Here is a 14,198-nt window from a genome sequence, read left to right as displayed (position 1 = left end):
GAAAGGGAGAGAAGGAAACGTAGTAGGTGAATATGGACTGGAACAAAGAAATGAAAGAGGAAGCCGCCTGGTAGAATTTTGCACAGAGCACAACTTAATCATAGGTAACACTTGGTTCAAGAATCATAAAAGAAAGCTGTATACATGGAAGAACTCTGGAGATACTAAAAGGTATCAGATAGATTATATAATGGGAAAACAGAGATTTAGGAACCAGGTTTTAAATTGTAAGACATTTCCAGGGGCAGATGTGGACTGACCACAATCTATTGGTTATGACCTGTAGATTAAAACTGAAGAAACTGCAAAAAGGTGGGAATTTAAGGAGATGGGACCTGGATAAACTGAAAGAACCAGGTTGTACAGAGTTTCAGGGAGAGTATAAGGGAGCAATTGACAGGAATGGGGGAAAGAAATACAGTAGAAGTATGGGTAGCTTTGAGGGATAAAGTAGTGAAGGCAGCAGAGGATCAAGTAGGTAAAATTGTAGAAAGCCTTGGCTGACAGAAGAAATTTTGAATTTAATTGATGAAAGGAGAAAATATAAAAATTCAGTAAATGAAGCAGGCAAATAGAAATACAGACGTCTCAAAAATGAGATCGACAGGAAGTGGAAAATGTCTAAGCAGGGATGGCTAGAGGACAAATGTAAGGATGTAGAGGCTTCTCTCACTAGGGGTAAGATAGATACTGCCTACAGGAAAATTAAAGAGACCTTATGAGAGAAGAGAACCACTTGTATGAATATCAAGAGCTCGGATGGAAACCAAGTTCTAAGCAAAGAAGATAAAGCAGAAAGGTGGAAGGAGTATATAGAGGGTCTATACAAGAGCGATATACTTGAGGACAATATTATGGAATTGGAAGAGGATGTAGATGGAGATGAAATGGGAGATACGATACTGCGTGTAGAGTTTGACAGAGCACTGAAAGACCTGAGTCGAAACAAGGCCCCCGGAGTAGACAAAATTCCATTGGAACTACTGACGGCCTCGGGAGAGCCAGTCCTTACAAAACTCTACTATCTGGTGAGCAAGATGTATGAGACAGGCGAAACACCCTCAGACTTCAAGAAGAATATAATTCCAATCCCAAAGAAAGCAGGTGTTGACAGATGTGAAAATTACCGAACTATCAGTTTAATAAGTCACAGCTGCAAAATACTAACACGAATTCTTTACAGACGAATGGAAAAACTGGTAGAAGCTGACCACGGGGAAGATCAGTTTGGCTTCCGTAGAAATGTTGGAACACGTGAGGCAATACTGACCCTACGACTTATCTTAGAAGACAGATTAAGGAAAGGCAAACCTACGTTTCTAGCATTTGTAGACTTAGAGAAAGCTTTTGACAATGTTGACTGGAATACTCTCCTTCAAATTCTGAAGGTGGAAGGGGTAAAATACAGGGAGCGAAAGGCTATTTACAATTTGTACAGAAACCAGATGGCAGTTATAAGAGTCGAGGGGAATGAAAGGGAAGCAGTGGTTGGGAAGGGAGTGAGACAGGGTTGTAGTCTCTCCCCGATGTTATTCAATCTGTATATTGAGCAAGCAGTAAAGGAAACAAAAGAAAAATTTGGAGTAGGTATTAAAATCCATGGAGAAGAAATAAAAACTTTGAGGTTCGCCGATGACATCGTAATTCTGTCAGAGACAGCAAAGGACTTGGAAGAGCAGTTGAACGGAATGGATAGTGTCTTGAAAGGAGGATATAAAATGAACATCAACAAAAGCAAAACGAGGATAATGGAATGTAGTCGAATTAAGTCGGGTGATGTTGAGGGTATTAGATTAGGAAATGAGACATTTAAAGTAGTAAAGGAGTTTGGCTATTTGGGGAGCAAAATTACTGATGATGGTCGAAGTAGAGAGGATATAAAATGTAGACTGGCAATGACAAGGAAAGCGTTTCTGAAAAAGAGAAATTTGTTAACATCGAGTACAGATTTAAGTGTCAGGAAGTCATTTCTGAAAGTATTTGTATGGAGTGTAGCCATGCATGGAAGTGAAACATGGACGATAAATAGTTTGGACAAGAAGAGAATAGAAACTTTCGAAATGTGATGCTACAGAAGAATGCTGAAGATTAAATGGGTAGATCACATAACTAATGAGGAAGTACTGAATAGGATTGGGGAGAAGTTTGTGGCACAACTTGACCAGAAGAAGGGATCGGTTGGTAGGACATGTTCTGAGGCATCAAGGGATCACCAATTTAGTATTGGAGGGTACCGTGGAGGGTAAAAATAGTAGAGGGAGACCAAGAGATGAATACAGTAAGCAGATTCAGAAGGACGTAGGTTGCAGTAGGTACTGGGAGATGAAGAAGCTTGCTCAGGATAGAGTAGCATGGAGAGCTGCATCAAACCAGTTTCAGGACTGAAAACCACAACAACAACAACCTCTTACGTATCTTGCTATCTATCCCTGATACTCGGGTAATATGGCCAAGTAATATATTTTTTAAGGATTTTTAGTAAGTATGAAATTTGGTGTACCTTAGTAACCGAAGTCGACTTGTTTTTTTATGAACTGAAATGTCAGTTTATGGAAAGTTTCAGGTTGGTCTTGTGGATCAGGTTGCGAAACTGGAGGGAACAAATCCATGTGGGAGACATTTCGAGTGAAAGACCATGGTAGCTTTGGAACTGGGAAATGTAATTACGAAAATGCATCGTGTTCCAGATCTCAAAAGACTCTCAAGATGACTCATAACATACATGAATAGACAGTACAGTTACATTGGATTAGTCGAAAAATTCCGGGACTCCTAAATTTTTCAGAAAGGAAATCCGAATTGCGGGACTGCAACATAGGAAATTGTACCATAACTTGGAATGGGGAAAAGCCCATACAAGAACTCTTGCGAATGGATTAGCACGCAATATAGTCAAACTCTAGAGAAGGCAATGAAAATCTGCAGTAAAAATTCCCGCGTCTATAATGAAATAACAATTAAGATGCACTACGATAGAAAAAACGAGGAAGAGAGTAGTCTAACTATAAGAGAGGCATTGACAATAGATTATTTTTTCAGACTGTTCAGCACAGTCTTCCCTTAAAGCCAGCACTGTCTTCTGTTCTTACAGCTATGTTTACAGAGCAAAGAAGATTGAAATCTGCCTCATCTGTTCAGACTGGCCCCCAGATCTGTTTGCATATGTGCAGGTAATCAAATGGTAAAGAATCTTTTACTGGGTTGTCGAGCGTAATAACGAGTGAAGGCACGGTAAGGAAGCGTATTACTCTAAAAGAAGGTAACCAGCAATCGATGAACTTGTACTAAAACTATGCGGGAACGGAAATTCATACAATCTGTAACGTCAAACCTCCTAACAAACTTTTACGTCCTTTGTCTAAGGTACCTGAAACCCGTATGTGGCGTACAGACTTATTTTCTATGTCGGATTATTTTTCGTATTAGTCTGTAACATCTCTTGCAATTAATTTGAAGCGTATTGAATTTACGTTGTGGAAATTATTGTGCACTCTGATTAACAGAAGCATAATACGTTACATTTAGTCTTGTCCAAAACATATCTTGTACAAAAATCAAACCCAAACATGAAGTGTCACACAATTAATAGGATGGAGCATGTTACAAAACTAACCATTTTCATTCATTACTTCTCTGACAATGGTATGGTGTGTGGTGTGTCAGCTCCATGAGCTCACTCCTCCTGACAAACAAGTTTCGCAATGCTGATCCATCAAGAAATGCTAACCCTGCCTTAACTTTACATCAGATCACACGTATGTGCGCTGAACAAGGTTTCAACTGGACACTTAGGTCTTATCGGCTGAGCTATCCGCCCCCGCCTTACGACACAGCCTGAAACACATCTAGACCTTCACTGTTGGTGTAAAGCAAGTAACGTACGCTGCAGAGCTCACGACTCATTTTAGATTGCATTGGAGAAGTATGGGCTGATTTACACATAATAAGTTCAAGTCTCACAGTGATGGCGAACTTGGAATTCCTGTTGATACTTTTTCCAGTGAAAAAGATGGCAGGTGTGCGATACGTTTAGAAACATACCCGTTGTGAAAACGTTACCTTGACGCTGCAGTATCACAGTCCATTCCCTTTCAATTTCTACAGTTCCACATAACACACTTACCATGCACTCACAAACATAATATGCATTCAACTACAAATTAAATAAGCATAAGTAGGTAACACCAAACAACCAGCAGGCGAAATTTTAGAAAGTAAGAGTCTGGACCAGACAGACTACAAACCGTGATTCAAACTGGCTAACTGCACATGCTGTACAGCAGTGAGCGCCCTGCCCCACTGCATAACCGCACAGCCTTCTTGGTCTAGGTTAACGGCACTGGCTGACTGGTCGCTCGCAGCATCGATCGATGTTGGTTCTGTTGTCGAAGTGTACACTAGTTCCCAGCGCTATGACTCGGTGCTATTTTTAATTTTGATAAATGCTTGAGTTTGCAGGGGAATTTTATGCCGCCAAGGCTTACTCGTAAGTATGCAATGTACTTATTCTGAAGAACTTTTAGTTTTCTAACTATGGCATAACTTTTTTTTTAAATTGTAAACTGAGTATTTCCTAAATCATTATACTATACGGTTAAATGATTATGGCGACCTCTTGGGTGAAATATTCCCCGGGTAAAATATTCCCCCATTCGGATCTCCGGGCGGAGCTACTCAGGAAGACATTATTAGCAGAAAGGAAACTGGCGTTCTACGGATCGAAGCGTGGAATGTCAGACCCCTTAATCGGGCTGGTAGGATAGAAAATTTAAAATGGGAAACGGGTAGGTTAAAGTTAGATACGGTGGGAATTAGTGAAGTTCGATGGCAGGAGGAACAAGAATTCTTGTCAGATGAATACAGGGTTAGAAATACAAAATCAAATAAGTGTAATGCAGGAGTAGGTTTAATAATGAAAAAAAAATAGGAACGTGGGTAAGCTATTACAAACGGCATAGTGAGCATATTATTGTAACCAAGACAGACACGAAGCCCACGCCTACCACAGTAGTACAAGTCTATATGCCAAGTAGATCCGCAGATGAAGCAACTGAAAAAATGTACGATGCGATAAAAGAAATTATTCAGACAAATATAAGAGACGAAAATTTAATAGTCGTGAGGGACTGAAATTTGATAGTAGGAAAAGGAAGAGAAGGAAAAGTAGTAGGTGAATATGGACTGGGGATAAGGAATGAAAGAGGAAGCCACCTGGTAGAATTTTGCACAGAGCATTACTAACAATAGCTAACAGTTTAAGAATCATGAAAGAAGGTTGTACAGGTAGAAGAGGCTTGGAGACACTGGAAGGTTTCAGAGTATATAATGGTAAGACAGATTTAAGAACCAGGTTTTAAATTGTAAGACATTTCCAGGGACAGATGTGCACTTTGACCACTATTTATTGTTTATGAACTATAGACTAAAACTGAAGAAACTGCAAAAAGGTGGGAATTTAAGATGGGACCTGGATAAACTGAAAGAACCAGAGGCCATAGTGTGTTTTAGAGAGAGTTTTAGGGAACGATTAACAAGAACAGGGGAAAGAGATACAGTAGAAGAAGAATGGGTAGCTTTGAGAGATGAAATAGTGAAGGCAGCAAAGGATCAAGTACATAAAAAGACGGTTAGTAGAAATCCATGGCGAACAGAAGAGATACTGAATTTAATTGATGAAAGGACAAAATATAAAAATGCAGTAAATGAACCAGGCGAAAAGGAATACAAAAGTCTCAAAAATGAGATCAACAGGAAGTGCAGAATAGCAGAGGTGGCTAGAGGACAAGTGTAAGTTTGTAGAAGCAGTTATCATTTGGGGTAAGACAGATACTGCCTACAGGAAAATTAAAGACCTTTGGAGAAAAGAGAACCACCTATATGAATATCAAGAGCCCATATGGAAAACCGCCATAAGCAAAGAAGGGAAAGCAGAAAGGTGGAAGGAGTATATGGAGGTTCTACACAAGGATGATTTACTTGACGGCAATATTATGGAAATGGAAGAGAATGTAGAAGAAGACGAAATGGGAAGAAATTGCCAGAGCACTGAAAGATCTAAATCGAAACAAGGCCCAGGAGTACATAACATTCAATTAGAGTTACTGATAGCCTTGGGAGAGCCACTAATGACAAAACTCTATCTGGTTAGCAAGATGTATAGAGACGCAAAATACCCACGGACCTTACGAATAATATAATTCAAATCCCAAAAATACAGTTGTCGACAGGTGTGAAAATTACCGAACTATGAGTTTGGTAAGTCGCAATTGCAAAACACTAACACGAATTGTTTACAGACGAATGGAAAAACTGGTAGAAGCTGAACCCATTGAAGATCAGTTTGCATTCTGGAGAAATGTAGGTACACACGAGGCAATACAGACCCTAGGCAAACCTACTTTTCAAGCATTTGTAGACTTAGAGAAAGCTTTTGACTATGTTGATTGGAATACTCTTTCAAATTCTGAATGTGGCTGGGTTAAAATACAAGGAGCGAAAGGGTATTTACAATTTGTACAGAAACCAGATGACAGATAAACGAGTCGAAGGGCACGAAAGGGAAGCAGTGCCTGAGAAGGGAGTGAGACAGAATTGAAGCCTATCCCTGATGATGTTCAATCTGTGAACTGAATAAGAAGTAAAGGAAACAAAAGAAAAATTGGGAGAAGGAATGAAAACTTTGAGATTTGCTGATGACATTGTAATTTTGTCAGAGACAGCAAAGAACCTGGAAGATGAGTTGAACGGATTGGACAGTGTCTTGAAAGGAGGATATAAGATGAACATCAACAAAATCAAAACGAGGATAATGGAATGAAATCAGGTGATGCTGACGGAATTCGATTAGGAATTGAGACACTTGAAGCAGTGAATGAGTTTTGCTTTTGGGAGGCTAAATAACTTGATTATCAATGTGGGGAGGATATAAAATGTAGAATGCCAATGGCAAGGAAAGTGTTTCTGAAGAAAAGAAATTTGTTATCGTCGAGTATAGATTTAAGGGCCAGGAAGTCGTTTCTGGAAGTATGGAACATAGCCATGTTTGGAAGTGAAACATGGACGACAAACAGTGTACACAAGAAGAGAATAGAAGCTTTCTAAATGTGGTGCTACAGAAGAATGCTGAAGATTAGATGGGTAGATGACGTAACTAATGAGGAGGTACCGAATAGAATTGTTGAGAAGAGGAATTTTGCCCAAAAGACTAGAAAAAGGGATCGGTTGGTAGTACACGATCTAAGGCATCAAGGGATCGCCAATTTAGTATTGGGGGGAAGCGTGAAGGGAGATCAAGAGCTGAATACACTAAGCAGATTCAGAAGGATGTAGATTTCAGTAGTTATTCGGAGATACACTATACAATAGCATGGAGAGATGCATCAGACCAGTCTCTGGACTGAAGACCACAACAACAACAACCTAAAATCACTTCAAAAATTATTTATGGACTGATTTCTCGAGAGGCATTCGTCAGTGAAATTTGCCAACCATGCTTTCGGATAACAAAAACTGAAAGTCCTTTAATACTGGAAAAGATGTCCTCGCCTCTGTATGGATGCAAAATCGTTACGTCATGCCCAACTCGATAGTGTAATTCATGCCTACGTCTGCGTCTGCCCTGTGCACATTTAGATAGCACGCCAACATCAAACACGCTCTGTTCTTTGAGTTCTACTATTGAACTACAGAACTATGACATGAGGAAGCAAGAGAGAAGCGTAACACACCCAAAGCAGTTAGCACACACACACACAAACACTGGAGGCGGGCAGAAAAACTATGTAACTGGTCGGAGACGGAACAAACCGGTGTGTCATCACGGTACCTACTCGCCGCTTCCTGCTACGCATCCTGTTTTAGTAGTATGTATTTAGATATTTCACTTAATAATGTCATAAGTCTGGTCTCAGGACCAAGGAAGGTATTAAGAGTCGTGCTGACCCAGCGCTCCTACCTGCTGTAGACAGTCTCACACGCGCCTGCTCTGCCTTAGACACGAAACACAGTGCGTTCTGCTCCTCAGTTGGCTACCTACGCCACGTTTCGCGAGCGACTGTTGAACACAGTAGGCGAGGCTGCAGCTTTACCGTCACGTGACTCCCTCTCTCCGAACCCTGGCGGAGAAGGCCGAACGCGCGAGGCGTGACCTTCGCTTCATGCAGCTGTGTTTCTAGACATGAGCCAACTCCACACTTCCTGCTATGGCACGCTGCATCCCCGAGTGAATTGTTCAGTCCATTTGCCTAACGTGCGCTCACCTATCCTCAAAACAAAGCCAGTGACTTATCGTTAGCACATATTTTGACAGCCCCAGGTTGCGGTTACAGACAACTGATGCTGTGCAAAATGCGCCTTCGCTTTTTAATCAATTTCGAAATCAGCTGCACAACACCACATATTTAGGCGGAATATCTAAGTTTAACAACGCAGGCTTCAAGATTTTACCTTCATTTCCGGCATTACGCGTCGTTTTAACTCCAAATAGTTGTCCTATGTTTTTTTTCGAAATTATTATCATTCATTGTCATCTTCTCTTCCAGCACTAGACCTTTTTTTTTTCTTCACGTATTACGGTACTACCTGCTTCCTCGGAAGACCCTCTCACACATGGCTTAAATCTTCTCCCTCGGAGAGATAATTTTTATTCACTCATTCTTTACAAATATTCATTTCGGTATCTCCTATTTTCCCGTATTTTATTGCGAATGTTATTAGGTGAGTCACCTAACGTTACCGCTGGATATATTTCGTAAACCACATCAAATACTGACGAACCGATTGCACAGACCGAAGGTGAGGAGAGGGGCTAGTGTTTAATACAAACCATACAAAAATGCACGGAAGTATGTTTTTTAACACAAACTTACGTTTATCTAAATGGATCCACGTTAGTTTTGTTAGCACATCTGAACGTATAAACAAATAATCAGTGCCGTTTGTTGCATTGTAAAATGTTAATTACATCCGGAGATATTGTAACCTAAAGTTGACGCTTGAAATCTCCGACGTTCAGTTGCGTGTTGTAACAAACACGGGCATAAATTGGCCAGCCCGTTCTCCTGATCTTACACCTCTGGACTTCTTTCTGTGGGGTACGTTAAAGGAGAATGTGTACCGTGATGTGCCTACAACCCCAGAGGATATGAAACAACGTAGTGTGGCAGCCTGCGGCGACATTACACCAGATGTACTACGGCGTGTAAGACATTCATTACGCCAGAGATTGCAATTGTGTGCAGCAAATGTTGGCCACCACATTGAACATCTATTGGCCTGACATGTCGGGACACACTCTATTCCACTCCGTAATTGAAAACGCAAAACCACGTGTGTACGTGTACCTCACCCCTCATGGTAATGTACATGTGGGTCAGTGAAAAAGACCAATAAAAAGGTGTTAGCATGTGGACGTAATGTGCTGTTCCAGTCTCTTCTGTACCTAAGGTCCATCACCGTTCCCTTTGGATCCATACACAATTCGGTGCTCTCCAATACACACGATCGAACAGCGGAGGAGTGGTACTCAAGCGTCAACTTTAGGTTACAATATCTCTCGATGTAATTAACATTTTAGAATGCAACAAACGGCACTGATTACGTATTTGTTTATATGTTCAGATGTGCCAACGAAACAACCGGGGTTCCATTTAATATAAAACGTAGGTTTGTGTTAAAAAAACATACTTCCGTGCATTTTTTTATGGTTTGTATTAACCATTTACACTAGCCCCTCTCCTCACGTTCGGTCTGTGGAATCGGTTCGTCAGTATTTGATGTGGTTTACGAAATATATCCAGCGGTAATGTTAGCTGACTCACCCTGTATACCACCAAGGAACGCCAGTCCCGCCTACATCGCATCCACCTCGCTGTTTCCCCCTTGTGTGCCAAGTGATTGACACAGATGAACATCGTTTCAAATGCGGGTCGGCAAAGGACGTATGGTATTTGGTGCGTCAGATATTGGCTTTTCTCACACGCACGACTCCTGACAGGATAACTACCCGATCACTTCTTTTCCCCGATAAGATTTATTTCCCAAGAGCAAAAACGAACTCTGTGACGTGGATCAGCGGCCACGCTGTTCACTACCTCTTCGGTAATGGCGAAAAGACAGTACCCGATTTTTGGTATTACCTCAACGAACGACATTGTGCGATCGTCAAGAACCCTAAATATAGGCAATATTTTTCTAATTTCCTTTGGAGCGCATTCCATAATCCGCCTCGCAGCTGGATTATCGATGACATGAGATGATAACCATAGCACCTCTTCCCAGTTCCATTTTTTTTATGAGATTTGAACAAACAGCGGAAACAACACAGCAACGAGAAGACAGTCATCGAAAAATTCGCAGCGGGCCATAGTATGGAGCATCCTTTGTCGTAACGGGACGACTTCCTATTATTCTGTTTATGTAGCCGAAGAGGAACGGCCTTCCTTTTATACATTTGTATAAAAATAAAATGAAATAAAAGTTAAAAAAAAGCAGAAAAACAAACCTTCCAAAATCCTTTTTTCTCATTTTTGTTAAAAAAGTGGCTAGGATAGCTGGCTATTGATGGTCACGAAGTCAATGAAGTTAAGGAATTCTGCTACCTAGGCAGTAAAATAACCAATGACAGACGGCGCAAGGAGGACATCTAAAGCAGACTCGTTATGGCAAAAAAGGCATTTCTGGCCAAGAGAAGTCTACTAATATCAAATACTGGCCTTAATTTGAGGAAGAAATTTCTGAGGATGTACGTCTGGAGTACAGCATTGTATGGTAGTGAAACATGGACTGTGGGAAAACCGGAACAGAAGAGAATCGAAGCATTTGAGATGTGGTGCTATAGACGAATGTTGAAAATTAGGTGGACTGATAAGGTGCGGAGGTGCTACGCAGAATCGGAGAGGAAAGGAATATATGGAAAACACTGATAAGGAGAAGGGACAGGATGATAGGACATCTGCTAAGACATGAGGGAATGACTTCCATGGTACTAGAGGGAGCTGTAGAGGGCAAAAACTGTAGAGGGAGACAGAGATTGGAATACGTCAAGTAAATAATTGAGGACGTAGGTTGCAAGTGCTACTGTGAGATGAAGAGGTTAGCACATGAAAGGAAGTCGTGGTGGGCCGCATCAAAGCAGTCAGTAGACTGATGACAAAAAAAATAAGGTTGCTGTTTGAAGAGTGCGCCGCAGCGCGTTGTGTGAAGCAGACGCCCTCCGTTTCTGGCGGTGGCGCCGCTGTGGTAAACGCAGCTTTGGTGTCTCCCTGCAGTGGGAAAGCGGAAAGGTTGCCTGTTCACGTGCATTTAAGGGTATGTCTGTTGTTTGGATCGAACTTCAAGGCAGAAAATAAGAGTCTTGCCGCTCCGCCAGTAACAGAACTCAGCTAGTGGTCGTCCGCTCGGGGCTGAGTTCCTGCGTCTGAGTCTGCGCGTTATGCCGCCAGTGTGCTCGAATTGCTCGGGCAACGGTCACTGGGGATTGGATCGGTCGGTTGGTCGGTCGTGCACTGACACGAGATGGCTTGTCCGCCTTGAGCGTCGGCGCGTGTGAGGTCCCCACGTGAGTCCAGTGGGCCGCGCGGTATAGCGAGGGGTAGTGGCTTCGCGGTTGCCACGAGAGCAGCAGGAGTCAACCCATGACATCAGTCTGGCCGGTGCGGCTGCGACGCCGTGAGGCGGGAGATCGGCGCGCCTTCTTGCGTCCGTTGAAGCGGCTGGCAGCTTTTGTCCTTACAGGATGCTTTCCTTTAAAATACATTAATTTGAACTTTTTTCTGAATTCGTCAAATGGTGCTCTTCACACATCTTACCTAATAAAAGCATTCCCCTCTGTAGGTCATCTTCATTCTCCGTCAGTAGTGTGGCTTCGTCTGCATACATAAAGGCCATTCAAGTGGAAACATTTGTTAATGTTAATTCCCCCTTTCGAAATTACTTTCATTAATATATTAGAAATATAGTAGAGAGAAAATCAAGCAGTCGAAGAAATTTAAATATTTTGGAGAAATAATTATACCTGACGGTTCAGAAAATGCAGCTGTAGAGAGTAGCTGTTCTGAACTAGAATGTACTTTTCATCTGTGCAATGACTTATACAAAAGCAAAAGCCTGTCTTTAAACCCAAAACATTGTCATTATAACACCGTAATTAGAGCGTCAGCCTTGTATGCGTCAGAATGTTTAAACAAGACGAAGAAAGGACCACTACGAAAACTTGAACTAAAAGACCGGAAAATTTTGTGGATAATCCTTGGCCCTATCAAAGAAAACGGAGAATTCCGCCGAAGACACAACTGCGAATTATACGAAAATACAGAAGACATTGTTACCAGCACGAGGAAGCGGAGAGTGAGGTTTTTTGGTCATCTGGAAAGAAAGAACCCTCAAAGATTTACTCATCGCGTACATTCATCAATTTCAAAAACATAATTGTATTCAAAATGGGCAAGCCAAGTTAAAAAGGATTTATAGCAAGCAGAAATTTCATTTGATGACGTTCAGGATCTAGAAGTTTTGAGAGAAAAAGTCAAAATTACTAAAAACCTTATTTCGCTTACTACGCCAGTTCCACGTCCTGCTTGCAAATGGTCAAAACAGAGAAAAGAAGCACAGTCAGCCAAAATGAAAACCTACTGGCAGAAGAGGAAAAGAGAGAAGCAAATAGCTTACATGTGGGTAACTTAATTAATTCATATCAACTGTCCATTCAGATCACTGGAATATTTGAATCGACTGTTCGGCTGGGATTCGTCCAATGATTTGTAACTGCTCGCAGCAGTTGAATTTATGCGTCGGCTCCCGTGTGGTACGGTAAAATTAGTGGTTCCATCCATGTTGAGATCAGAACTTTTTTTTTGTAGTATCAGTAATTTCTTGTATCGTTCTTTAATGGTTTCTAGCAAATAGCTGTTATCTCTACTGCGACTGGACAGATCTTGCAGACGATACATTTAGATTCACCATTCTGAAGTTCTTGTGCCATATGGTGAGTTTTTTTTTTTTTTTTTTTTTTTGTTAATGAAAACTTAGGCACAGCGAAAAAGTCCATCAGAAACTCTCACTTCTCTGTACGATCTCCTTAAATACAATGGCGCAGAATGTGATTACCTCTGCAAGCGCCAGCTACTTTAACTAGGCTTTCAAGTGTAATTTCTGCAGCTTCAGACTAAGTTCAGCGCGCTGTACACTGAGGTGACAAAAGCCATGGGACACCTCCTCTTGCTCAGCGTAGTGCAGCAACTCGACCAGGCATGGGGTCAACAAATCATTGGAAGTCCCCTGCAGGAAATATCCAACCATAACTGCGAAAATATTGCCAGAGCAGGATTTTGACCACGACCTGACCACTCGATTAACTCCCGTAAGTATTCGATGAGATCTGGGTGACCAAACCATTCAGTCGAACTGCCCAGAACGTTTTCCAAACCTATCGCCAACAGTTGTGGTCCGGTGACATGGTGCTTTGTCATCTACACAAAATACACCGTTTAATGGCAGCAAATGGTCTGCGGGCAGCCGTGCATAACCATTTCCAGTCAGTGATAGGTTCAGCTGGACCAGTGGACCCAGTCCATTATAACACCATTACGGACCCACCGCCAGCTTGCGCAGTGCCTTGTTGACAACTTGGGTCGACGACTTCGTGCAGTCTGCGCCACTCTCGGATCCTACCATCATCTCTTAGCAACTGAAATCTGGACTTATCTGACCGGGCAACGATTTTCAAGTCGGCTAGCGTCCAATCGCTATGGTCACAAGCGCAGGAGAGGCGCTGCAGGCGACGTCGTGCTCTTAGTCAAGGCGCTCGCGTCCGTCGTCTGCTGCCGTAGCCTGTTAAAGCCAAATTCCGCCGCACTGCCATAACGGATACCTACGTCTCACATTGATTTCTGCGGTTGTCACGCAGTGTTGTTTGCTTGTTAGCACTGACAACTCTACGCAACTGCTCCCGGTTGTTAAGTGAAAGCCGTCGACAGCTGCGTCGTCCGTGGTGAGAAGTAATGCTTGCTGTTTGGTAGTCCTGGCACACTTTTGACTCAGTGGAACTCGGAATACTGAATCGCCTAACGATTTCCAAAATGGAGTGTCCCACGTGTCTAGCACGACTTACCATTTCGCGTTCGGAGACTGATAATGCGTGTCGTGCGCCCACAGTCGCGTCGGACGGTTTTTCTACCTGTGTCTGCTGAGGGCGAGTGACG

The 14,198-nt window shown here is 42.1% G+C and overlaps 1 protein-coding gene across 1 annotated transcript in view; it reads right to left on the bottom strand.

The window, feature by feature from the left end:
• The window catches only part of LOC126281663 (ankyrin repeat domain-containing protein 65-like), a 73,648-nt gene extending 65,581 nt beyond the window's left edge, over positions 1 to 8,067 (bottom strand). The window contains exon 1 of the mRNA XM_049980812.1: positions 7,955 to 8,067. The gene's annotated coding sequence lies outside the window, so the exon portion shown is untranslated. The remainder of the gene's footprint in view (positions 1 to 7,954) is intronic.
• Between the last annotated feature and the right edge of the window lie 6,131 nt (positions 8,068 to 14,198).

This window comes from Schistocerca gregaria, chromosome 7 (genome assembly GCF_023897955.1).
Source record: "Schistocerca gregaria isolate iqSchGreg1 chromosome 7, iqSchGreg1.2, whole genome shotgun sequence".
NCBI lineage: Eukaryota > Metazoa > Arthropoda > Insecta > Orthoptera > Acrididae > Schistocerca > Schistocerca gregaria.
The sequence above is the reverse complement of the archived record's forward strand: the minus strand, read 5'-3'. Positions and strand labels throughout refer to the sequence as shown.